The 27,286-nt window shown below is 37.8% G+C and overlaps 1 protein-coding gene and 1 long non-coding RNA gene across 6 annotated transcripts in view; one reads left to right on the forward strand and one right to left on the reverse strand.

Annotated features, from left to right (window-relative positions):
• LOC140532810 (uncharacterized) lies at window positions 1–26,878 on the reverse strand. The gene is made up of 2 exons (XR_011976672.1): window positions 26,626–26,878; window positions 1–9,517 (listed from the first exon to the last, which is right to left on the reverse strand). It is a non-coding gene; the product is annotated as an uncharacterized lncRNA (long non-coding RNA).
• Window positions 1–27,286, forward strand: part of KIAA1217 (KIAA1217 ortholog) — a 564,412-nt gene that overhangs the window by 2,941 nt on the left and 534,185 nt on the right. The window lies entirely within an intron of this gene.

Here is a 27,286-nt window from a genome sequence, read left to right on the forward strand (position 1 = left end):
AAAAAAAAAAAAAAAAAAAAAAAAAAGCCCTCAAGAATTGCCATCCTGTGTAAAAGGCAAATGTCGAAACCAGCCGGGAAAGGCTTAGAAAGTGTCAGTCAGTTGCAGAACAGACTAGATTTGGCCGCAGAAAAGGGAAACTTTCTTTGATGCTGTGATGTGTGTGAAAGCCAGAAAACCCTATAAAAAGAAAGAAAGAAAGAAAAACAGCACCTAAACTTGAAGACTGCCCCGCAGTTCCAGGGTACTTGCACACATGAGGTGATTATAAAGGAATCAAATGTATATTTTTCAAGCAAACCTATCTGAATTTACTCATCCAAATAAGTGAATTCCTTGACTGTACTCACCTTGGAAGGTTAGATACTAGTTCCAGAATACCTCCAGTCTTTAGAAAGCTGTAACTCTCTTTCTCTGAAATTGCTTGAGTACTTTCTTCTGAATATCCTAAGGAATGGCCATCTCCTCCCTTGGAGGGGAGGAGTGGGAGGCAATTATTTATGGTGCTTTTCTTAAAAAAGAACTAAAAGCCGCTTGGAGCCAAACCTGAAGAATAAAACAGAGGACAAAATGTTATTTTGTTTAATGAACTCTGACAATAAAGTAATGATTCCAGTTTTGGAGTGGCCTATAAATGTTTCCTTTATGAATAGATACAATTTTATTTCATATTATAAATATTTCAAGACAGGAATTTCAGAATGTTTTAAGTATTGATGAGTAAGTACCTAGCCAGTTTAAGTTCACTGGGGGGAGGCAGCTAGGTGGTAGAGTGGATAGAGCACCAGTGGAGGAGTGAGGAGGACCTGACTTCAAATCTCACTTCAGACACTTGACACTCACTTGACCTTGGGCAAGTCACTTAACCTCAATTGCCTCATCCTGGCTCATCTCCAGTCATCCTGATGAATATCTGGTCACTGGATTCAGATGGCTGTGGAGGAGAAGTGAGGCTGGTGATGTGCACAGCCGTCCCTCACTCAAAACAAAGTCAAGTGCAAGTCATGTCATCATTTCTCTGATGGCATAGTCTTCTTCGGCAATGAAGGACAAACACACACTAATTATAGATGGGAGAAACTGAGGAAAATAGGGTTAAGTGACTTGCCCAGGGACACACAGCTAGGAAGTGTCTGAGGCTGGATTTGAACTCTAGGCTTCCTGAATCCAGGTCAAACACTCTATGCATTATGGTACCACCTACCTACCTACCTACATATATGCATGTCAATGCATATAACTTTATCCTCACTACATCCTAGTGGTACTTATCCATATGCATCAATACAGTAAAACTGATTGCTGCTGATGGGAGGCAGAACCATTTGCTTCTAGATGAACTATGTATAATGGGATTTTACCCAATGTGGCACAGTGGTAACAAATACTAGATTTGGATTCAGAAGACTATGTTCAAATTTTTGCTCTGCCACTTACTACCTACCTCTCTGATCTTAGCAAGACCTTTCCCCTCTCTGGATCTCACTTCCTCTTCTGGAAAGTGAAAAGATTGGTCTTGATTACCTCAAAATAGAGCCTGTCCAATTTGAACCCAGGTTTTCTGACTCCAGATTCATTGTTTCAGCCATTCTATCAAAGCGGCTTAGCTGAGTAAAATGCAGTGTAATGTTAGTTATTATTATGCGTGTATTCATTGACACGCAGTGTATTTTAAAGGAAGGACCACCTGACCTGGGGACCATAGAAACATGTCCTTGAATTCTTCAGCACTGAGTAGCTGTGATCCAGCAAAATGGAGACATATAATGTTCTGCAGGCCACAAAATGTTTTCCTCTCAATAGCCCTCAAGCATTATTATCCTAACTTTATATATAAGGAAATTTAAGCTTACTTATTGATTATCCATGTCATAAATTGTTTTGTTTTTGTTAGGATGTATATATGCCCACCTTATCAAGAAAGTTTTTGCTTTAACTTTTCCACATTTTTCCAGTAATTAAAATTTTTATTATAATTAGCCATATCTTCCCCTTTTTAAAAAATCTTTCTGGGGATATTCTTTCTGTTGCCATTAATAAAATAATGTTGCAGTTAAGTTTTTCATTAAAACTTTTAAGAGCAAAAAAAGTTGGTCTCTTTGATTTAATTTGGTTTCCTAAATGAGGAAATTAAATAGACATTTAAACGCAATTTCTAAATGAGCCCATTCTTGTTGATGATCCGACGGCATGTATTTACCTGTTAAAGATGTGTCAGACTATGATTGCCATCATCAAATAATCTTGGATCTTTGGGATAACAATGGTGGCATGGTTAGGGAAATCTTACAGGATGTTAAGTAATCTCTAGAGGTCAAAGGTCTGGACAGACTCAGAATGAATCCTGCCAAGTTTGGTTTGTGTCCACGGCCCACCTTTAATATGCCTAATTAGTCAGATCATTCATAGAAACCACAGTAAGCTATCATCCACAGTTTATTAGATGTTTGTTTTTTCTCTATATTTGGTGTTGATTTGAAGCTGGTTGTTTGCCTGTTTTCTTTGGTATTAGTTGTTTTCTTTTGGGGTTTGTTTTTAAAGTTTTTTTTTTGGAAAATAAGTTTTATTGATTCGCTTTATTTTTACATTATGGTCCTTCCTGGATATGTCCCTCTCTATACCCCAATCCTAAATGAACCTTCTCTTCTAACAAAGAAAAACAGCCAAAATAACTGTTGAATAGTGTGTGTAGCATTCTGCATCCATAGCTACCCACCTATCCTCCAAAAGAAAGAAATTCTTTATCTGTCCTCCAAGGCCATGATTGGTCATTACAATTATTCAACCTTATTCAACCTAGTGCTTTATTTCAACACTAGCTAAATTAACCAACCCCACGAGTATGTTTTATTTGCTATAAGGTATTGAAGAACATCTCAATTTGCAGTTTAATTTGCTATATCCACAGTAAAATATGGGATAAACTAGAAATACTTAAAGGTGTGTCATCTATTTCCTGAAGAGTCCTACCAAGGTGCCTAATATCTACAGTTATACTAGACTAGATATTTGTAATCCTTCATAACTGTGGCAGATCAAGAATCAACATACTTGTCATCCAAGTGTACCTGTGCATTTTATTCTCCACTATGTGTCCCCTTCCTCTTCTGATGTGATGTGATATACAAGCACTTGGCTACAGAAGATGTTTCTCCCCTTACTCATCCAACAGTTTGGATTAATCCCTTCAGTGGAATGGGTTTTGGAAAGTAATAGGATTTAGGTTAGTGACTTTAAAAAATCTAATAGAACTTTCTGCATGAAAGAGAGAAATAAACAGGAAGGGGAAATTGAAGTAATGGGGCTGTGTGGAAATCAGCATGGTAAGCATAAAGGTTGAAGTTGAGAGATGTCAAGAAAGTCAAATGTATTTTCTTGATGCTTTCATCTTCTTTCCCCCTCTTTGTTTGGCATCTTGTTCTCTTTCACTTCGGACTGTGATTCAAAATTTTTACCTCCTATCTTTCTCTCATGTCCTCTGTCTCTGAACACTGAGAGAGGGAGAGGGAGGGAGAGAGAGAGAGAGAGAGAGAGCACAAAAATAGACAGACTGCTCAAAAGTCAATATCTGTCTCTTGTGGTATTAATGGTGTCTGTCTTCTTGAAAGCGATAAGTGACTTTCAATGAAAGCAATCTAGAATATGTGTTAGAAATTTAGGCTTATAGATATGGAGTTGGAAGGGGTCTTAGAGGCCATCTAATCCAATCCTTCTATTTTACAAATGAAGAAACTGAGGCCCAGAGAGGTGAAATGAGTAGTCCCAAGTTACAGAGTAGTAATCAGGATTTGAACTCATGTCCTTTGACTCCAGCCATTACTTTTCCCACTGTACCATGCTACCTCCCTACCCCTCATTGTGAGTAAATAGTTAGATGGCAGTGCTTTTCTGGAAACATTTACCTCTTTAGAAATTAATGTCTACTTTTCTATGATCAGCCAGTTCCCATGTGAAATAGTTCTTTTTTCCTCTAGACATAGCCATGAACTGGAAAAGTGAAAGGATCCGTTTAGCCATAAAATAATTCACTATAATGGTTTCATGTGTCCCAATATTGGAAAAGTGAAGGGCACTCCAAAACTAAGCAACTGGCTCCCATCACACACACACACACACACACACACACACACACACACACACACACGCACACATACACACACATACACATCCTTACCTACCAAGATCAGTTCTGGCATCAAACATCACCTAGTGGTCCTAATACAAGGTTTTAGATCCAGAATCACTTAAGTCTAATTCTTTCTCTGACACCGACTTCCTCTGTGGCCTTGGGCAAAGCAATTAACCTCCCTCCCTGAATTTCCCCAACCATGAAAGAACAATAATATGCAGTTCAAGAGGAGAAGCAGTATTGAGGATTAATGAATTGGTTAATGTGTGCCTAGTGCTTTGAAGAGAAAATAAGCTATGGGAGTCATCTAAGTCCAGCACTCCTGGATTTTTTAAAATCATTTTTTACTAGTGATGGCTATGACCAAGTTGAGGTTTCCTTTCTGAAGAACTTGAGAGAAATTCATAGTCCTATTCAACCACCCAAATGAAATTTCATCCTAATTCCCTGAAGTTTTTGTCCACAGGCTACCACTTTTCACCAATTGAAATTGTCTTCCTGTGCCCAGAAATTACTGTCTATCTCCACAGTTCAAAGCAGTAATAGCTAGAGTAGTGTTGCCTTCTCTTTAGGAGTCAAGGTCAAAATATATATCATATGTGATATTATCTAATGCTAAATTATCTAAATATTAAGTACTAAAAATGAATACATTAATTGAAAGTCACTCATAAATTGTCCCAAGGATAATATCACTATAATATTGATAGCAGCGACTTGGACAAAGGTGTAGAGGGCAACTTTATTAAACACAAGTGACATAAAACTTGAGGGAATACTAAAACAATGGATAACAAACAAATTCACCATCCAGTAAGATTTCAAAAAATCAGAAGGTTGGGTTGAATCTAAGATGATACTCATTAGGATTAAATGTAAAGTCTTATACACGTATTCAAAAAAAAAAAATCAATTTCCAAACTAGAAGATGGGAGGCAAGTGCAGCTTGACAGGAGTTTGCTTGAAAAGGATTTAAGAGTTCTGGTAGATGAGGCAAATGATACAACAGCCTGAGATAGCCAACAACAAATAAACGAATGCAGTCTTAGGTTGCACTAAGAAAGGTCTAGTGCTTAAGACTACAAGGTATGATGATCCCATTGTACTGTGCCCTCATCCAACCATATGTGAAGTATTATGTTCAGTTTGGGGTACTGCCTTGTAGGATGCTGTAGAACATTTAGAGGAAGATAACCAGATTGGTGAGAAGACTTGAAATCTTGCCAGATGAAGGAACTTGGGTGGCTACTCTGGAAAAGAAAAGATTTATGGAAGATATGAAAAAAGTCTTCAAGTGTTTCAAGAATGGTCTATAGAGGAGAGATTCTTGATCCCGAAGAGGACAGTAGGCGTAATGGGTAGAAATGTGAGGTACAGTTAGCCTTGAAATAAGGGAAAGCTTCCTAATAAATTTGAGCTATGCCCTCACGTGACATGGTACAGTAGGACATGGCATCCACTAGAAGTCTTCAATGGATAATCACCATGGTATGATATAGAGAGAATTCTTGTAAACTAAATGTTGGAGTAGATGGCCCCTGAGGTCCTTGTCAGTTGTGATAGTCTGTGATTCTGTGAATTTATGTGTTATATACTAGGTCCAAGCAATTGTGATAGACTAAACGTTATTTCCACCCCCACTATCAGAATAATCTTTCTTACATATAGATCTGCTCGTGTCATTACTCTACTCCGAAATATTTAGTGGCTTCCTATTCCCTGTCGATCATCAAGTATTTATTAAGCACCTATTATGTGCCAAGTATTGTACTGAGTCAGGGCAACACAAAGTCATAAATGAGACAGTCCCTGACCTCAAGGAGCTTAAATTCTACTAGAGGGATATGGTCTGTTCACAGATAAACTACAGATTATGGTGGGGGAGGGGAAGGCAGAGGCCAACACCTGGGAGAATCAGGAAAAGCCTCTTGAAGAAGATGGCACTTGAGCCAAACCTTGAAAGAAACCAGTGGATCCAAGAGACAAAGGTAAAGAGAAAGAAAATTCCACGTATGGGGCAGGATGGGGAGGGGGGAATAGGTAGCCTGTGCAGAGTCACAGAGGTGAGAAATGGAAAGCCATTTATGGGGAATAGCAAAGAGACTAGCATGGTTCTAGAGTTACATTCCTGCCTAATGAGTAAAATTCCAGTTCCTTTGCCTGTCATTAAAGGCCTTCCACAATATGGTGCCACCTGGCCTTTCCAGCCTTATCTCATATAGTATTGTAGTCAAACAATGCTCTCTCTCTCTCTCTTTCTCTCTCTCTCTCTCTCTCTCTCTCTCTCTCTCTCTCTCTCTCTCTCTCTCTCTCTCCATATATATATATATATATACACACACACACACACACACACACACACACACACATATACACACATTTTACTTTCTAACATAGTCTGCTTTTCTTTTGCATTGATGCCCTTGCTGACACTTATTCATACACATAAAATGTCCTCTCTTCCCTTCACTTATTGAGTTTCTCCCAACCCTTGAGAACCTAACTCAAATGCTACCCCTTTATCAAACATTTTTTCATTCTCATAGTTGTTAATGATCTCCAGCCTAGACCTCATGAAGTACTTTTTGGAGTACCTCTCTTTTTAATACTTTTATCATACAATATTGTGTTGTCATTATTTATGTTTATGCCTTACTCTTCCTCCTAGACTACAAACTCCCTGAAAATAGGAAATATATCATAGCTAGACTTTGTAGCTCCTCCAGTGCCTACTTCTGAGATCTGGGTAACCACTTAAAATGATCATTGAGGGGATGACTGCATAAAGCAAAGTATTTACATGTTGAAATTCTGAATGGCTTTTAACTCCCTTTCATATCAGACAGGGGAACAGTTTGTTGTATGACTCAAGGATAAAAAAGTCCTGAGAGGGCTCAAATGTGGCCACTCCTGAACTGGCCCTGTGGTTGATGGTGGTTGATGTGGCAGTTGTGGGACAAGACAGCCTAGTCAAAATGGCTATAGGATCCAGGGTCAAAGGATCAGGGTAGTAATCTGAACCCTGCTACTTACCTATCTCTGCAACCTTTTACCTCTGATTCTCAGTTTCTTCTTCTGTAAAATGAGGCTTGGACTTGAGGAGCTCAGAGATTCCTTCCAATGACAAAGGTGGCACTGCTGTCACAATTGTGACTTCAAATATGCAAATATGAGCCCTAATTGCCCACCTCTTCTATGCTGAGCTCCCTAATGTGAGGTGGTCTACATGGTTTGTAGTCAGATTCATGGGTCAGCAGTGGCCATAAAATCTTTAAAGCTAGCTGCACTCAGCACATCACTAGGATGCACTGGTAATGATATTCTGTCAGTATTGAGTTTTTCCTTATTTATATAGGAAGATGGTACTACTGACTTTCCACAAGCAAGTGTTGTTTCAACCAAATATTCCCTTCATACTGTTGTTGGTTTTTGTTTTTCCAGTGGTTGTGATGGATTTGGGGGAATCTATCCCCACCCGCCTACTTGGCTTCCTTGTGACTAATAGCACACCTTTCTTTTTAAAAAAGTAGCTGGGACTATTGTATGCAGTCTGTCCCATGAAAATAAGGGGGAGAATATATGTAGAGCTAGCGATCAGAATGTTAACTTGAGCACATTAATTCTATGTTCTAATCAGGGGAACTAACAGTGCCTAGAACTAAGGGGTCCATGGTAGGTTTAAGGACATTTTAAGAAGGAGAACATCCAGCAATCTGAATGATGATGAGTTCATGCCACTTGAGAACTGTTTTAAGGAACTGGTGACATTTAGTCTGAAGAACAGATGACTCCAAGGTGGGGATTTGGGAAAGGACCCAATATGTCTTCAAGTATTTGAAGGGCTAGAGAAGATTCCATGTCCTCATTAGGGCTTCCCAGTATTTGACTATCTGCTCCTCTCCAGTAGCATAAAGTCTGCTAGCAGATAAGTCATGCAATGTCACATAAGGGAAAAAAGACAAAGACAAAAAAAGACTTTTCTATTTCATGTGGATATTTAAGAAAATCTTTAGGGTAAGTAGTCAAGGGTGGCATTGATTCCTGGAGTTCCCCTTACTTTCTTCTGGCCCCATCCAGGATCAGGCCAGAGGTGGAAAGAAACTTCCTAAATCTATCAGGACTGACAGACAATTCACTCATCTTATTTCATTTTGCTGACCTAATTTTGGCCAAAATTCAAGGTGTAAGAAAACCACATGATCTCGCTTGTTAGTGTTAATTACTAACAGAAGGTCAGAAAAGTTGGAGTTGGAAGGAACTTCTGTGATCTTCTTATTCAATCAGCTCCCTTTCCAGATGAGGAATTAAGGGCCAAGGGGGTTAAGTGGTTTGCTCAAAGTAAAACAGGATTCATAGACATTCCAACCCAATTCTGAATCCAGGGCTTCTTGCACCACATTATGAGATTTTCTTTGAGTTCATCTGTGTAGCCCTTGAGAATTATATTGCTGGCTTAGCCAATCTTGATTCTTGGTCTTCAGTTTTTCATAAAAAGTTGTACATATTTATTCCCTACAGCTCGTATTCCCTCGTATTCCCTCGAGAACAGAAGAGTAACAGTAGCTAAAGTTAAGTACTGTGCTAAGTGCATTCCAATTATCATATCATTCGATCCTCACAACAACCTTGCGAGGTAACTGCTATTACTCTGCCCATTTTGCAGATGAGGAAACTGAGGCAAACAGGGATTAAGTGACTTGGACAGGGTCACACAGGTAGTAAGTGTGTGAAGTCACATTTGAACTCAGGTCTTCCTAACTCCAGGACCAGTACTCTCTCCACTGCTTCCTTCTTTTCTTTGTTTGTTTTCTTTTGTTTTCTCCAATAGAATAAAAATTTTAGAAAGCAAGCTCTGTTCCATTTGTGCCTTAGTATCACCACTGACAGGTACCACCTTTCACCCGACTCTCACCTGTGGCTCCAAGAAGCTGTTGCATATGCAGTGGTCACACCTCAGTAAAACTGTCTTGGCACATGGGCTAAACCAACCTGAGGGTAACCTATAAACCTCAAACTCATTGGTGAGTCTACCCCAAGCATGTGAAAACTTCCCCTGGTGGAATGAGTGGATGAGAAAAATTTATTCCAATAGTCATGAAAGTGTATGAAGCACACGCTATGGAATGCTTAGAACTTGGTCTGACATCAAAGATGCCCAGGTCATCCAGTGCATTCTGGACCATAGTCAGTCATCTTGACTTTCATCTTGCCACTGGACTTCCATAGTTCTGGAAGAGAGATTGAGGCTAATGACTTTGCACAACTCTGCCTCACGAATCCAGTTCACGTTCAAGTCGAGACATCACCCCATGTTGTCACTGGTCCTCTTCAAAAACAAAGGATGCTCAACGGTAATTGCTGGTTGATTGATTTGATGGATGAATAATTCTAGGAAGAGGATAAGAAAAAGTAACAAACATCCAATTTATGTTTCTGCATATTGACATGAACATGGATCCTGGTCCTTGACAACTAACATTTCTCACCCCAGGATACCACCAGTCATAATTTCTTTTTGTTTTTTCTTTTTTCTTCCAGGTGGAAAGTGGATTGACAGTCCATTAAGAACTAGTTTGTGCTGATAATTTACTACTTTTTTTTATTCTCCTTGACTAGTTTACAATCAGGGCTACTTTAATAGTCTAGTATTTGAGGAAGTACCTGTTCTTTTTCTTTCCCCGATAAAATATCACCCATTGTCCAAATGCACGGGTTTGTGTTCAGTGGCTTATCTTTAAGCTCCATGCTAAAGCCATAATCCTCAGCCTGATAAAGTTTTGGCTTTTTTTTTTAAATCTTAAAACCATCTCCTGTTTATTCTACAGCTTTTTTGAGTCACATCACTCCATGATGAGAGACTTCCTTCTCCCCTCCAAAGCTATAGGAGATGTCTCTCAAAAATTTGGATAAATTTTATGAACATTTTGTGGGCACCTTTTCCACTGAAATATTGCCCCAAAAAAATCACAAGCAAGATGTATGTAATTACAAATTAGAAATTTAAAAAGCATACTGCCAGATACCTTCACACCCTAAATAATTCAATCATGGTAACTCCCAGTATCCTGGATCTTCCTTTTGCCATCTTGATTATAACCCTGTTAAAATTCTTAGTTCTATCTAGCATCCTACTTAAAATATTTTGAATTTTTGCCATATCTATTTTTAAACAAAAAATATAATTTGTCCATTGTAAAAATGATCCGAATTAGCAGTTGAGAGTAACCTTACAATTTGAGAAGTTTATTAGTGAACTACCAGCTAATAGATGACTCCTCACCATAATTAATGTAGTTACTTGCCTATGCCCTCCAGTACATTCAGAGATCTTGCCAACATACATTTTTTAAAAAGTACAGTCCATTCGTGTTACCTCTCTACTTAAACCATGGAATGCTTTCCATTTGCCAACCACATAAAGTTCAAACTTCCCAGCTTGGCATTTACAAACTCCCACAATGCTACCAACCTGCATTTAAACATATTGTTGCCTTCGGGCTACCTTGAAGCCTAACTGAATCTCCTCATCATCCAGTGCTCCACAATTATCTGCCTTGGTTCATTCTCTTCCCCATGTCTAAAACAATCCCTTAGCCATTTCACATCCCACCCTTCTAATGTCTACAATTGATTATTAACCCAACCTCTAATGTTCTTAAAGCCAAAATATCACCTTCACCATTAAGCGTCTCCCTCCCCCTCAGACCTCCCATGACACTTAGAACCATAAGATTCTGAGATTTACAACTGGAAGGGATATTACAAACCAGTAAGTCCAGTTCTCTCATTTTACAGATGAAGAAACTGAAACCCAGAATGCTTTCATCTGTCAGATTCCATGATTTGAAAAATTAAATGGTTTGCCCTACATCCCACTTTTCCCTATATATATAAATCATGTATTATCTTTGTGAATTGCGTAGACAATATACTGTCCCACTATTTAGATAGTAATATATTATCTAAAACATGCCTCTCTCGGAGTGCCTTACATAGTTCTCTGCACACAGTAGTTTTCTACCATAAAGAGAAATGAAAATCTAACTTGAGAAATTTTTGGTGAACTGTATGCAGTACATATTTTCTCATGAGATGGTCCAGGAGCGTGGATAGAAGGGTAAGCTTCAAAATCAGGGAATCCTGCATTTTAGTTCTACCCCAACACTGTGTGACCTGGGCAAATCACTTAACCTCTCTTGAGACATAATTTGCCAACCAGTTGTCCTAAGATCTGCATTGGAAGATGGATTTTCTGAGACTAATGAGGTCACAGGTCTGGACCTCCTCCTCCCTTACTCCCCTCCAAAAAAAAAAAGAAAATAACCAGAACCAGATTTTCTTAAAACTTATCCCACTGATCTTAGATATTCGTGCAGTCTTCTATCATGGTCATCCATCTGTCTGCCCACTTGCCTGTGGTTCTACAGTGCAGACTTATCTTTGTAGTCATACCATAACAACCTCCTTAGTTCATGGCCAGATCGACTAAGAGTCTGGGAATTTGATAATCTAGACAGAAGGAAGTCTCTGCTCCTTTGTGAACTTTTTATACTGTTAACTATTACTGCCATTTGGGTTAATGATCTATATGGTCATGAGTCATGGAGAAAACCCTGCTTATATGCTTTGGCCCCACTTTCTACCACAAAGAAAGAAATTTCAATGGGTTAACAATGTTTTTTTTTTTTTAATTTTCCATTTCCAAAATGACAAGGAATGTACTTTTATGCCACAAAGATAAATTAAAACATAACTCCAATGAAGAAAGGATCCTTTATTATATACAAGAAACATCTGTATCTGTCGGGATCTGTTACTTAACAATCACATTTCCTGACAATGCATTCCTACAAATACAACCCACATGCTAACTTTTTTTTATTTTATTTTATTTTAAAGGAAGTTCATTATTAAAAGACTTAAGGGATGTCATTTAGTTAGGTTATGGGGTTTTACGTTTGTCTGAAAACTTCTTTATACTACACATATGTGGATGGCTGTTGTGTACATATCCCACATTTCCTGTTTTATTCATTACTCATCTACCTTGGAGAGTACAAAAATTGTAAAACTTAAATATAAGGTGCTTCTTTTTTCTGTATGGGCTAGACATGATTTCAGTGGTGTAGGGTACTCCCAATGAAGGAACTCTCTGCAATGATATAAATTAATCTCTGCTCTGCTTCCAAACTCAGGTCTTCTTTTCTCAAAGGCCATTCTGTCCTCTGTTGCCTCTCATTTGACAAATACAGGAAGTATATTTTAAGAGCTAATAACTTAGTATCCTTCTCCAGAATATGCCATATTTTCTAAATATATGACTTCTCACGTTCCTTTTTTCTCTCACCCTTCCCCTCTGTATATATTTTGATATTTGTTCTAACGTTAATCTTTGATTGTTTACCTGTGCATAGATAATTCTGATATCCACGTTAGTATTGCTATTCAGTTGTATCCAACAGGAGTGGTTTGCCATTTCCTTCTCCAACTCATTTTACAGATGGGGAAATTAAGATAAATGGTGAAGTAACTTACCCAGGGTTACATAACTGATAAGTGTCTAAGGTTGGATCTGAACTCAGGAAAATGCATCTTCCTCACATTACGGCATGGCATTCTCTCTACTGAGCTACTTAGTTACCAGATATCCATAGACATCCATATTTCTATTTTCAGTCAAAAATTCTTAAGTTGTAGGAACTATTTGACCTTCTGAATAAGGCAGAAATCCATTTCTAAGTGGATTAGACAGGGAGTTTTATAGACTTGTCCTCTTGGATTTCATACTTGAAAGATAAAATAATGATACCATAGTTATGAAACATATTAATGTTCTTCTAAAATGTGTGTGGCTAAAAGAATCATTTTAAAATAATCAGTGAAACAGTAAAGTTGTTTAAAAGCTATACTAGAATCTCTCAACAAACCAAAATTAATAAGTTAAAGTATAAGAATTTGTCAAGCTTCTCAAAAATATCCCAGGTTTTGGTTTGCTTTGGTTTGGTTTGATTTGCTTTTCTTAGCAGTCCATAGCTAGATTTTTCTCACTTTCAAGAACAGGCCATTAACATAGATCTTAGACAGTGACTTGTTGAGATAACAGCCATTTGTCTAAGGGCCAAATATTTTTAAATAGCCTGGTGCATATGTTTTATAGCCACAGCTGACTTTTTGTAACAACCAGACGTGCAGTACTTAAACTCACAAGTTGAAGTTAAGCAGACTGACAATTCTAATCTATATGAATTCATGTTATTCTAAAGAAAAAAAAAGAAATCTGGGTGCCATTTGTTTTTTTTCAGTCTTTGCCTAAAGTGGTTTCCATTAATTCTCATTTTCATAATATGAGTTGAGGAAGAATTTGCAGAACAGGAGAAAAACATTCTATCAAACAAAGGACAAAGGAACAATAGAAAAGGGTATTTCCACTGAGTAGTTTTTTGTTTTTTTTTTCCCATTTAAAATGTGTATCAGCATTCCTAAATGCTTAGCTGTACTAGGTGAGTAACTTTTAAGATGAAGAAACTTTGGTCAATGTAGTGGTTCTTGTTCATTCATTTAGTTGTTTGACCCTTCATGACCCCGTATGGGGCTTTTCTTGGCAAAAATACTGGGGTAGTTGGTCATTTCCATCTCCAGGGGATTAAGGCAGATAGATGTTAATTGACTTGCCCAGAGTCATAGCTAACAAATGTCTGAGCCAGATTTGAACTCTGGTCTTCCTGACTCCAGGCCCAGAGCTCTATCCATTGAGGCATCTAGCTGTCTCTATGTTGTACTGTTGTAGAAATATTTGTAAAATTCTGTTATCATCATGTAGTGAACGTTCAAGATAACTGTGATTTTTACTAATATAAATCATACCTACAGACAGGGAATATTACATAAAAATAGAGAGTGCACCCCAGAGATAGAAAGACTGGGTTCTGACAAATACTGGCTCTATGACTGAAAACTCATTTAATATATTGGTGCTTTTGGCAACGCTCTAATACTATATATTGAAGAGAAGGCACCTATTTGGGTGGAGGGAGTTTCCCTATCTGGGAGTACCCTATAACAACAAAATTACAAGTCCTATCCAACTCTATTTACTCTTTTACTGGAAAACATATTCCTTAGATCTATAGTTAAAGTGAAGATTGGATCATCATCTAGTCAATTAAAAACTGCTGCCAGCAGACAATCAATCTGATGTAATTCAACAAATATAAAGGGTCTTAGTATATCCAAGGCACAGTGTTGGTTATTAGGAACACAAAGATAAAAATCAAACATTCCCTGGTCTTACATTGCTCTTATAAAGCAATGCAGAACAGTTTCAAGAGGGAAAGGACAAATTACTTTGCCTTCCTTTTATATATGACATGCATGTAAAGTAATCGGTATGTAAACGAGGTGATCAGAGAAAATCCCCTATAGGAAGGGAATATAGAGTTGTGCTTTGATGGAAGCTAAAGAGACTAAGAGGTCAAGGTAATAAGGGAGCTCATTGTAGGCATCAGGCACCGTCTGTACAAAGGCACCAAGGTAGGAGATGGGTTGTTGTATACAGGGGACATTTAATAAGTCAGCCTGACTGGAATGAAGGCCATGTGAAGGGAAGGTCATGTGAAATATGACTAATATTTCAGGACTCAGACTTTGGAGGCCTTTCAATGTCAGTCTGAAGATTTTATATGTTATTTGAAAGTCAAAATGGAGCCCCTGGAGATCTTTTCATAGGAGTGGTATGGTTGAATATCTGGTTTTGGAATATCAGTTTGGCAGCTGGAAGAAGGATGGATCACACAAGAGAGAGATTTGAAGGAGGAAAAGCAATTTGGACACTTTTGAAATAGTCCAGGCAAGAATGATAAGGTTCTGAAGCAGAGCAGAGTGGTTCAAAATCCAGTAGTTTAAGTCACCCCAGGGGTTAGTTTATCCTCCTACTGCCCCCACCCACCCAAACAGACAAAACACCACCACCATTACCACTTGTTTTTTCTAAATTTCTCCATATTCAGAATCTGACAGATCTATAAAATGATTTCTTAACTGTGTGACTCCATTCGTCCTGAAATTGACAGTGTTGCTCCTTTGATTTGACTTCACATAAATCCTTCAACGGATATGGAGCTGGGGGTTTTTGTTTCCCTGAGTTCCACCCAATTTATCAAGTTCATTTGGGTATTTTTTTATTCATGCATCTAAGCTTGGAACGGAAGTTCCTTGAAGGTAAGAACTGCTTTTGGTTTTATCTTTGGATCCCTAGCACCCAGCACAGAGTCCAGCACATAACAGATGTGTCATTAATAAGTGCTGCTGGAATATGTAAAATTGCCAGGATGCTCAAACTGTTCTTTCTCCTGTTACTTTATGTTCAGTTATTTATCAATATATCAGTAAATGTATTCATTCCTCAGTAAAAGGTGTAGAAAAAGAAGCAGCATGCCATTTTTATACATACTTAATAGAAATCATGCTTACTTTATTTCTGAGAAAGGAATACATGCTTTCTAGGGTTTTCAAATCTTCAAGTTAATTGTTTCTTCCAATATTTCCCCAAGTAGTAACTCTCTTGATTTAATATTGTTGTAGCAGAAAATAAAGGAAGGTGGGTACGGTTTGTATAGAAAATAGGGGTCCTATACATAGTCCTGTGATCCTAAATCTAAGAGTGACAGAATTCAATGGTAAGACTGCTGTGTTTGGAGTCAAAGTTTGTAGGTTGAAATCCCAGCTCTGCTATGTAGTAGCTGTGTAACCTTGGACAAATCCCTTGCCCTCTTTGGGCCTCAGTTTCCTCATCTGTAAAATGAGTGGAGTGGACGAGATAGTCTTTAAGCTCCCTTCCAATTCCAAACTTATGTGCCTAAGAGCTATCACTTGCCAGGTGACAATAGATACAAACTGTGACTCATCAACAGTGACCCTGAAGACTCATTAGTATCCATCATTGTAGAAAGCTATACTAATGAAGAGGGGAACATAAAAGAAGGGAAAAAACAAAGAGAAAGAAATGAAGTATGTGCAGTGAAAGAAAATTAAGAATATATGTAAATCTACAAATATCATTTTACTCATTTTTTGTCATCAGATACCTTCGGTTACCTTTTTTTAAATTAAAAAACCCCACTTTGTCAGCACCATTTTTTTAGTGCTGCCGGGAGGTAACCAGAGGAGACATTTCTTTAAAGATTAAGATGTATTTCTGAAAGAACACATATCTTGAAAGAAACTAATTCACTGTTGACATCCAAAATTAAAGATCATTTGATTCACTGAAGTAGGGAAGAAAAATATTGCTCTTTAACACATTTGTCTCTGACATGTAAGAAATAATAAACATGAAAATCATCCCTTCATCCCATGAACATTTATATTTTTCAAATGAGGTTCCCAAAGGATTGGTGAATTTATGAAATGTATGGTATGTCATTATGTACTGCTTTGCAAACACAAATATCAAGATTACTGGTAAAATAAAGATATTATTAAACAACGCCTCCTGCAACTTCTAAGTTCTATCGCCTTCAATCTTATATCTATGATGCTATGACCCAGCGAAGTCTAGGATAGATAAGGAAATAAGAGAGTATCTCTTTGACCTAAGTGAATTCCATTTATAGGTATACTGAAAGTCTTGTAGCCATTATTGAAGATTCATGAATTTTTGAAAATTTTTCATTTCAGGAATCTTTGAAAAATCATCAATAATAGTCCAAGTACAAGAAAACTTCAAAATTCCAAAAGCTGTCTTAAATTTTAAGAGGTAAAAGCTCTATATTGTTTCTATATTCCAGAGACTTATTAAGTTTGACACTGGCATATTGACTGATTTGAGAATTCTGAGAAAAGAAAATGGTAATCGCTATGAGCCAGCATGGGTTCTCTGAGGAATCACATCAGATTAACCTTTTAAAAAAATATTTACTAGAGTGATAAATCATGAGAAGGATGCATGAGACATAGCATTTCTTCACTTCTTTAAGGCATTTAATGAATTCTTTTCCACCATGCTGTTGACAAGATAGAGAAATATAGCTATAGATTATATGATAGTACAAATTATGCAAAACTAGGAGAAATAGCTAATATTGAGTGACAGAAGCAATATGTTTAAAAAATCAAGGCAAAATGTTAAGAAAAATTAATAACATAATATCTAATAGGCATAAGTAGAAATTCCTACCTTTAGGTTCAAAGAATCAATTCTACAAATATAGAATGAGAGTCCTTAACAGTGGTTTATGTGAGAAAAAAAAATCTGAGATTTTTAGAGTACAGCATACTCACATGAGACAGTGTAATGATGATGTTAAAAAAGGTCAACTAATGCCATCTCAGGAAGAATAGAAATATAGTATATAAGTCAAGAGAAATAACCATTGCACTGCATGGAGCAACATTCAAACCCTATCTGAAATGTCACTTTTTTTCTAAGAACTGTATTTTATTTTATTTGTTATTTCAAAGTAAGTTTTATTAATTTTTTGCATTAGGATCATTCCTACCCCCACTGAATCTTACTTTATAAAAATTTTAAAACAAGACAACTAAACAAAACTATCCATCACAATATATCTAATACTGTGCACCCGTGGTCCACACCTTCTTCACCAATGGAAAATGTATTTCCTTGTCTTTTTTCTGGAACAAAGATGATTGACACTTAGAATCAGATTTTTTTAGTATTACTTTTATTTGCATTAGTGTAATTATTGTATACCTTGTCTTCGTGATTGTATTTTATTCTACATCAGTTCATTCAAGGCTCCTCTAGCTTCTGTGAATTCTTTAAACTCACCATTTTATTACACAATAATATTATATAACTTTCATGTGTTAGAAGTTGTTCAATTTTTCTCCAATGAGGATCTATTTTGTTTCCAGTTCTTACTATAGGGAAAATATTGCTGTGAATATTGTTATATGGGACTTTTTTCTATCTGACCTTCTTAAGGCATATGTATACATATATATATATACATATATATATACACATATATATAATTTTTTTCTAGAAAAATTAATTCTTATTGATATCTCCTATCACCTACAGTTCCTACCATCTCTACTTTCTACAGAGCTTCCTTATAACAACAAAAACAGCAAACTTGGCAAAATTAAACAATATAACAAGAAAAATCTAACAAGATTTGCAACATTCCATACCCATAGTCCCCCCACTGCTGCAAAGAAGTAGTCGTGATGGGGTGTATCATAATATTTTTTGTTTGGGGTCAGCTTGGTTATTGTAATTTCATAGCATCAAATTTCTATTATTTTAGTTCTTTCCATTTTCATTATCATAATCATTATATATATTGTTTTCTTGATTCTAAGTACCTTTTTTCAGTTCATAGAAGTCTTTCCAACCTTCTCTTTGTTCATCATATTGTTCCTTATAGCACAGTAATACTTTGCTTCATTCATGTACAACTCATTTAGTCATCGCCCAATTGATGGACATCTACCAGTTCTTTGCTTCTACAAAAAGTGCTGCTATAAATACTTTGATATATATGGAGCCCTTCTTTTTGTCATTGATCTCCTTGGAATATATACTTAGCAGTGAAATCTCTGGATCAAAACAAATGGATATTTTAATCACTTTCTTTGCATACTTCCTAATTGCTTTCCACAGTAGTTGAACCATTTCACAGATCCACAAACAGCTCATTATTGTTGGGCACCATATTTTAAAAGACTTTGACAAACTGGAGTAGCTAATCTTTAAGTATTTGGACACCATACGGAAGAATAATTATACTCACTATATTGCCAGAAAAACCTAGAAGAAAGACTTAGAACCTATGGCTGGAAATTAGAGGAAGGTAATTTTCAGCTCTGTGTAAGTACAAGATCCTCCTCCTTAAACCCAATACCAACAAGAGTCAGAGCCCTAAAAGGCAAGAGATAACAAATACTTCCTGTCTCAAATTTCTCCTGTTCTTGGTAGTTTGGGAGACTGGTGGACTTTTTTCACCTACGGTTCTCTTTACTTTCCTCTGTTTCTCCATTTCCTCAGTTTCTCCATTTCGACGATCCCAACTGGAAAGCTCCCCTTTCCCAAAGTAATTCTTCCATACTAGCTAAAAATGTCTGAAATTCTGTAGTAGGAGTTTCATTCTTTTAGCCTGTTAAAATTCAATTTTCCCTGAAAGAAGTCTTACTTTCTGCTCTTCTCCATCACTTGGATTCCTTTAAAGTAGGTTTAAGGAGAGAGATCATTATAAAGACCCAGAAGCCTAAGAAGAACCTACCAAGTCCTGGCAGAAACAAGTAGGAGGGAGTAGGAAGGAAAGATAGGCAAAATTAAATTGGCTAGGGCTGAGTGACAGAGGACAAACACTTTTCAATTTTGCCTCAGGCTAGAGCAGTCCCTGTCTTTTCCTATCTGGTCTCTAAGAATCAGTAATTGGATTTCTTTTTGTTCTCTTGCCCTCTGGTGAAAAGACATTTTACTCAGTATTTTCCTATAAGTCCAATTGTGTTAGTGGCCTTTGTTTGAATCCATCCTGTTTTGATTACTCAATCTTTTTTTTTCCTACAGTTACAATAATTTCTTTCTGCAGGGAGTTATTTCCAATTTTCATACTCTATTTACTTTGCTTACATAGGATTGTGCAGTCAATGAACAAGCTTTTATTAAGTGCAGTCCATGTGCCAAGCACTGTGCTGGGTGCTGAGCATACAAAAACAAATATGAAGCAATCCCTGCCTTCAAGGAGTTTATGTTTGTATGCATATAGAAATATGCACAAAAGATAAAATAAATATGAGGCATTGGGACCTGTTGGGGGAGATCTAGCAGCTAGGGGCCATCAATAAAGGCCTCATATAGGAGGTAATGATTGAGCTGACCACTGAAGGTAACTGGAGAGTAGGTTCCAGGCATGGCAACAACCAGTGCAAAGGCCTCAGGAGGGTAGATAGAATACTTTGGGTGCTCATTCTGGTTTTCCTAATGCCTTTGGTGCTCGTTTTCATGACTTGGTAGTGTTGTTGCTTTCTAATGTATACCATTTTATGTATTCCATTCACACTAGAGAGATTCGATGTGTTTTGTTTTTAAAATCTTAGAAGTCAGTTAAATAAGGTGTGGCACATGAATGTAATGGACTTTTGTTGTGTTACAAGACACAACGAATGTGATTAATATAGAGAAGCATAGAAAGACATATATGAACTGATACAAAGTGAAGTTAGAAGAATTCATAAAGCAGCACCATGACTCAAACAATGGAAAAAGGAAAGGATAACCACAGTGAAATAATCAAAACTAAATTCTGCAAAATTATAATGATCAGGTTTGAGCCCAAAGAAGAAGTATGAGAGGGTATCTTTCCCTACTTCTTTGCAGAAGTGGGAGGCTATGGGCATACTGCACATATAGTCAGATTTTTCCACTATGTTTTTTCATTTTGCTGAGCTACTTTTCTCCTCTTTATTGTCCTTCATTATAAGGGCTTGTTCTCTGGGAAGGGAGGGGATACGCTGGAAAATATAGATGATATGTCAGAAAACTCAAAAATAATCAATAAAAGTTTATTACAGAAAAGTCTCAGTAGAGTTTAACGAAATTGGCCTACTTTCATGGAGTAGGGAAGAAATGGCCATCACTGCAACATGGTAGATAGAACTTGAGTAAAATCATTTCTGGAAGAATCTCCTGACCCTTACCTACCCTCAAGGTTGCTAATGAATGGGAATATTGCCCATATCACATCAATTATTGTTGGGAGTCATGAGGGGACATAGAGTGATAGAGGTCAGTGCCTAGCTGATCCCTTCTACATAAAGTGAACATGGACCACTCTTGAACCACCAGCCAGTATCTGGTTTATTTTCTATTGGGCTAGTCTGGATGATGTTTTCCACTTTGAATAAAGCAGACCTTGGTCTTTTGTCTTTTAGGTATTTTTAGCTACTTAAAAGCAGAGTATAAAGAAATTTGGGAATAGTTAAATTGAGTTCCATGAATGACAGGCTCATCATTGACATTTGAACAGTGACCCAAAAGGAAAAAAGTAACAACCTATTATACTTAGAGTTTGTTTCCTCTTTGCTTTCTTGCATCACTCATCACCTGCAGATTGCCTGAAGCCTTCTGAGACAGAAAGTGGGGAAGGAATTTACTTTCTAGTTCTAGTCTCTTTATAATTGACAGAAATTCTCCCCACTCCTACTCCCCCCTAAGTTGTGGATAACTGTTTGAACGGCTTCCCCAGAGGCCACAACATAGTCAAGTTAAACATCTTCTTACATTTCCTTTATTTTTGCTTATTTCAGGGAATTGGGGGAGTAGGACTCTGAGCAAACTCCTCTTCTACCTGAAATAAGATCAAAGAATTTAGAGCTGGAAAGGACCTTTGTGATAATCTAGTCCAACGTTGTCATTTCACAAATAAGGATAATGAGGGCAGAATTAGTTAAATGACTTACCAGATTCTTAATAGGTTGCAAACCATAGAGCCAACATTTAGTGCAGGGAACATCTAGACAGGATGACCCTTGACAGCATCCTTAACGAGGAGTTGTCCAACCTTCCACTGAGGAACCATGGTGAGCAGGGAGTCACTGCTTCCAGAGGCAGTGCTTTTCCATTTTGGACAGCCCTGTTTGTTCAGAAGTCTTTCTTTACATTAGAGATAAAACTGATATCCCTGTAACTTGCATCCATTGCTTCTAATTCTGCCATCTAAGTCCAAGTAAAGCAAATCTAATCACTCTTCCACTTAAGACCCTTCAGTTACTCGAAGAGAGTTGTCACATTCCTCTTAGTCTCCTCTTTTCCAGAGTAAACATCCCTCATTCTTTCATCCAATTATCCTATAGCATGGCAGCCAGGCTATTCATCATCCAGGTCACTAGACCCACTCCAACTTGTCAATGCCCTTCCTAAAAGATGGCAGCCATACCTAAACACAGGATTACAGATGTTTTCTGTTGAGGGCAGAGTACAGGATGTTTATAGCCTCCATGATTCTGTATACTATGCTTTCTCAATAGCCTTAATGAGAGCACCAACTTCCTTCCCACTCTGAGGCTACTTGTTCGTGGCATATAAAGCAAGAAGAGCCAGCTGATGTTTCTAAATATGATTTCTCTCAGAGATTCTGGAGCTGACTGCTTGAGTGAGGAGGAACATAAGAGACAATTCGCCATGTCAGAGTGCACTGTGGGGTAGGGGTCTGGTGTTCCTAAGTGACTTTTCCTATCTTGGTTTGTTTGTGTTCACTTGTATTACGTGTCTCTGAGCAGCACTGGCTGCCTAACCTTCCTCCCCACACCCACACTGCTTCTCCATCTCCTGATTTCCTGTGTGTGTACCAGGCATGTCCATACTTAGCCAGGGAGTTGCATTAATAATGGCTACAAGCAAAAGCCTTCCCAGTAGACTCTTTCTCTTATTGTATCAAAGTAACTTAGTTTAGGGGTTTTTTTCTAATTCAGTTCTTCTGAATTATTTCTTTCCCCTCCTTTTCTTCAGAGAATAGAGAGATGAAAAAAAGGGGCTCCCCATTGGTAGCAAAAACGATCTTGTTTAACAGCATATTTCTTTTTCTTAGTCATTAAAACTTTTCTTCTGGAGGTGTCACATTCACTTCCTGAGCATGAAAACTGAAATACTGGCGGCAATCAATGATGAAAGTGAAAGGACGTTCTCTGGTTGAGTTCATAAGTCATGGCCTACGTTGTTGAAGGAAAAGAGCTCTGTGCTCACAGAGACTGAGTTCAGCATTGAAGACTTCTCAATAATTAATCATCTCAACAGGTTGCTTTTGTCACCATCCAAATGGAAGTCATTTCTGTGAAGATCTTGATGGCTGTTTCTTTCCAAGTTTTCCTCTCAATATCCTCCGTACCCTTACAGGCACCAAGCCAACAAGCTATATAGCATAAAGCAAGTTTATTAAACACAACAAAGATTGTAAAAAGGGCTCACACCTGATCCCAGGGACACAGAAGAAATATTTCCCTTCTGGTCAGTCGTACTTGCCCAGGTACTATATTGGTGTTCTGATTCTAAGGGCCACTCTGGGGCTGAGGGTCCCTCCCATCAAGGAAAGAAATTGGGGGTGTTGAAAAGTCACATAGCTCACCCCATTAATGAGCTTCCTTTTCCCCACAGACCCTAGCTTTTCTTATATAGCACCAATAGGGGGATGAAGCATATCCCAGGCAAGGAAAGTACTCTGGGTCGCCAGAAAATCCCATTATCTACTTGAGTTTTACAAAACTAAGAACAAGATTTCAGTTCTCATAATTATTATTCTGTGTCATTTTACATCCATATCTTTGGTCCTTGATTCCAAGATTTGTGACATGCTGTTGTCTTCACTTCTGGCTGGATGCTCTTTCATCCTACCACACACTGCCTCCAACCATTCAGCGCTCTTCCTCTGGTATACATGCAATTTTTCATTACCCAAAATCTAATTCCCACCAAAGTTTAGCATTTCCATAATTCTGTCACACTTTTGCTACAACTATTGCTGCTATAACAATAGGCAAGCTATATCTACTGCAATACTTCAGGAGGGAAGTGATGAAGCTGACAGAGTGGTAGCAATGTTGGGACAGAGAAGAGAGCATGTACAAGAGATGTTTGAATGGCAAAATTCACAGGACTTGGCATTGGATTGGATATGGACTGTGAAAAAAGAGTCGGAAGTCAGTGATTACATCTAGGCTGCAAACTTGAATAACTAGGAAGGCAGTGATAACCTTAGCGGTAAGAGGGCATTTCAGAAAAGGGTGAGAGTAGGGGAGTTGTGAAGGAAGATAATAAGTTTAGTTTTGGATATATTACATTTGAGATGTTTACAAGAAATCCAAATTAATATGTTTACTAGGCAGTTGGAGATTCCAGGATAAGTAAATCTGATCTGATGATCATGAAATCCATGGGAAGTGATGAGATCATAAAGAGAAAAAGGGCTCAGAATAGAGCCCTGTGAGATAGTCACCTTTAGTAGGGCATGATGTGGATGAAGATCCAGCAAAGGAGATCAAGAAGAAGCAGTCCAAAATAACAGAAGAGCCAGGAGAGTAGTGTCATGGAAAATTAAAGAGGGCATCAAGGAGAAAAAAAGGGTGCTCAACAGTGTCAAAGCCTACACAGGGATCAAGAAGGATAAAGACTGAAAAAAGGCCATTAGACTCAGCAAGAATTCTCAAATCTTCCTAGCATTGAAGACTTCCTTTCATTCAACCCTTCCTTGCTTTGGGACACAGAAGGTGTGTCTTTCTACATGATCAACAATTCCCACTGACTCATGATAAACCCATGCATTCCTTTGCATGTGCCTTTCTATCTCCAATCCATTCTAGCAGACTCTTAAATCAGGCTATTGAAATTATCCTGAGATTCAGAGAAATAGTAAGAAAGTACTAGAAACACCAAAGAGGATGGTGGAGCAAAGCTAACACCCACATGTGTGAAGTTTTATCATGTGGTAGATCCAAGTTACACAGTCGCACAATAATACCTCACTAATTCAACCCAAGGAAATGATTGACCTGAACTATAAAATCTTTGAAAAGTATTGCTTTTTATTTATATATACAGTAATTTAAAATATACTAAGAAATTGTTACTAAGTATAATTAAAAAAAACCTGCTTTGGTTTCTAGGTATGAATGATTTGTACTTAGTTCATCATTTTAGCATGTTGACTTTGTAAATATACTTCTAAAGTGCTTCAGGATTCTAATAAAACATATTGTTCCCCTAAACAGTTTAAATATTTCCCACACAGTCATAACCATCTGGGTATCCTGATGGATATCGGGCCATTGGACCCAGATGGCTTTGGAGAGAAAGTGAGACAGGTGACTTCATGCAGCCCTCCTTCACTTAAATCTAAGTCACTTGCATGTCACCTCCCTGATGTCATGCTCCTGGTCAAGAACAAAAGACAAACCACTTATCCCATTCTTTTATTTTAGGGGATGCTTTTTCCTACAATGCAATGGTAAGCTTCTATCTTTTCCAAAATGCCCAAAATTCTTGTCCAAATTGATTTTAAAAATTAATGATGTCTGAGTTAATGAGCAATTACATTTGCTGAGCTGACTGATAGAGGATGAAAGAGTGAATGTCAGAAGTCAGGTTGTAGCAGCAACTCCCATCTAAAGCTTCCTGGGTTTCTATTCCTCCTTACATTTCATTTGGGAATAAGCCTGATCTTTGTAAGAATTTGAGAAGCATAGCTATGATACAGGCTGAGCCATAAATTATTTCTGTATCCTTGTGAAACCATTATTATTATTATTTTAATACCAATTCAAATTTACTAAAAGAAAATGGAGATATAGATTGGCTTTGTTTTTAAATACACTTACATAGTATCTACCCAATGTAAGCCTATGGTGGTAGTCACTCCAAACTATTTCCTTCCCAGTTCTTTATTTATGCAATCTAAAGAACAGTTATGGGGTTGAGAAAAAGGACTTTATTGATTGTTACAGTGGGAAAAGAACCATATTTGGAGTAAGAAAACCTGTGTTCAGTCTTAGTGCTACAACTTACTCTGGGTGTGTGACCTTGGATAAGTCACTTAACCTCAGTTTGTTCTATAAAAGGAGAGGATTTGACTAGATGACCTCAAAGGCTTAGTAAACATTATACCTTCTAGCTCTAAATCTATAACCCTGTGATCCTCATGGTCAAATTCATCCCAACTTTCTCGGAGCCCACCTGATGTTAACCTTGGATCATCAAAACAAACTTTTTTTTTTCCTATTTTGGGAATTAGAGGGGAAGCAATAAAGAAGAGTGATACTGGAATTAGGTTGTACATTTGATTTGGCACAGAAAAAGAGCCAGAGGAAGAAGTGATTGATATCAGTAATACTTTCCTCCTTTTCCCTTTCCTTGTATTTACTGCTTTGGCTGTTTTCAACTAAAGACCCTATGTTCCCATCCCTTTTTTTCCTTTCCTTTATCATCAGTCCCTAAAAAGGTTTGAAAGTGGCAGGTAATGCTGAGCCCAGACTAAATCTAAGGTCAGTTTCTTTTTTGGTAAGTAGTCACAGCAGCATGGTATTATGATAAGAGAGCTGGATTTGGAGACAGAGGAACCTCGCTAACCTTGTACCAGTCACTGCTTCTCTGGCAATATTTGACACTGTTGAGCACTCTTTTTTTCTCCTTGATGCCCTCTTTAATTTTCCATGACACTACTCTCCTGGCTCTTCTGCTATTTGGACTGCTTCTTCTTGATCTCCTTTGCTGGATCTTCATCCACATCATGCCCTACTAAAGGTGACGATCTCACAGGGCTCTATTCTGAGCCCTTTTTCTCTTTATTCATTCCTGTAAAATGAGGAAGCGAGACCAAATAACCTCAGAAGTCCCATTCAGTTTGCAATCTGCAATCAAATGACTGTGGCAGCATTCCAACTACCTGAAAACAAGGGCCTGCATCAGGCCTGAGGAGCCCCCTTCTCCAAAGTGGTCAGCTAATCCAAATGCCTTGATGGGCAGTCTACTCGGTTCCTACCTCAGGAGCGGGAATTCCCATCCACTTGCAGGAAGCTCAGCAGAGCAGTGCAAAGTTCCTTCTGGGTACGAAAGATCAGAAGAACATTTTTTGTTGCCACAGGTCATGGGGAAATCTGTCGCCACATGCAGTTGCCTCTCAGGTCATGCACGACTTGTTTGCTCTCTAACATCACCCACAAAGAATGCATTGTATTTGTCCAGCACCGGAGCTAGGCTTTCATTGTTATTTTTGCTGGCTTCAGTTTTGTACGTGGGTGGTTGTATGGTTGGCTTGGCACCTTTATATGAAGCAAATGCTTGTTGTTTTCTTTTTAAAAAAACACAAGAATGTGAGGTGCCAATTTTAAGTCTTTCCTGGACAATGAGACCCTCTAATCATAAAACTGGGAGGACATAAGTCATATCTAGGGTGTTTTGCACACACTGGCTCCCTATAACTGGCTTCTTTCTTTCATCAATATGAAGTATTGTGTGTGAAAGTTTCATGCAGATTCGATGCTCCATTTCAGTCTTGACCTCTTGATCAAGGACAGAAGGCACCTTGTTCTTTGAGAGTTAGGTTGGTATTAAGGTCACCATGGATACTGGGTAAAATCTACTTCGGGGGTTTTTAGCTTCTACTCATTTATGTTACACACTTTTAGAACACATCTAGACCT

This window comes from Notamacropus eugenii, chromosome 3 (assembly GCF_028372415.1).
Source record: "Notamacropus eugenii isolate mMacEug1 chromosome 3, mMacEug1.pri_v2, whole genome shotgun sequence".
NCBI classification, from domain to species: Eukaryota; Metazoa; Chordata; class Mammalia; order Diprotodontia; family Macropodidae; genus Notamacropus; species Notamacropus eugenii.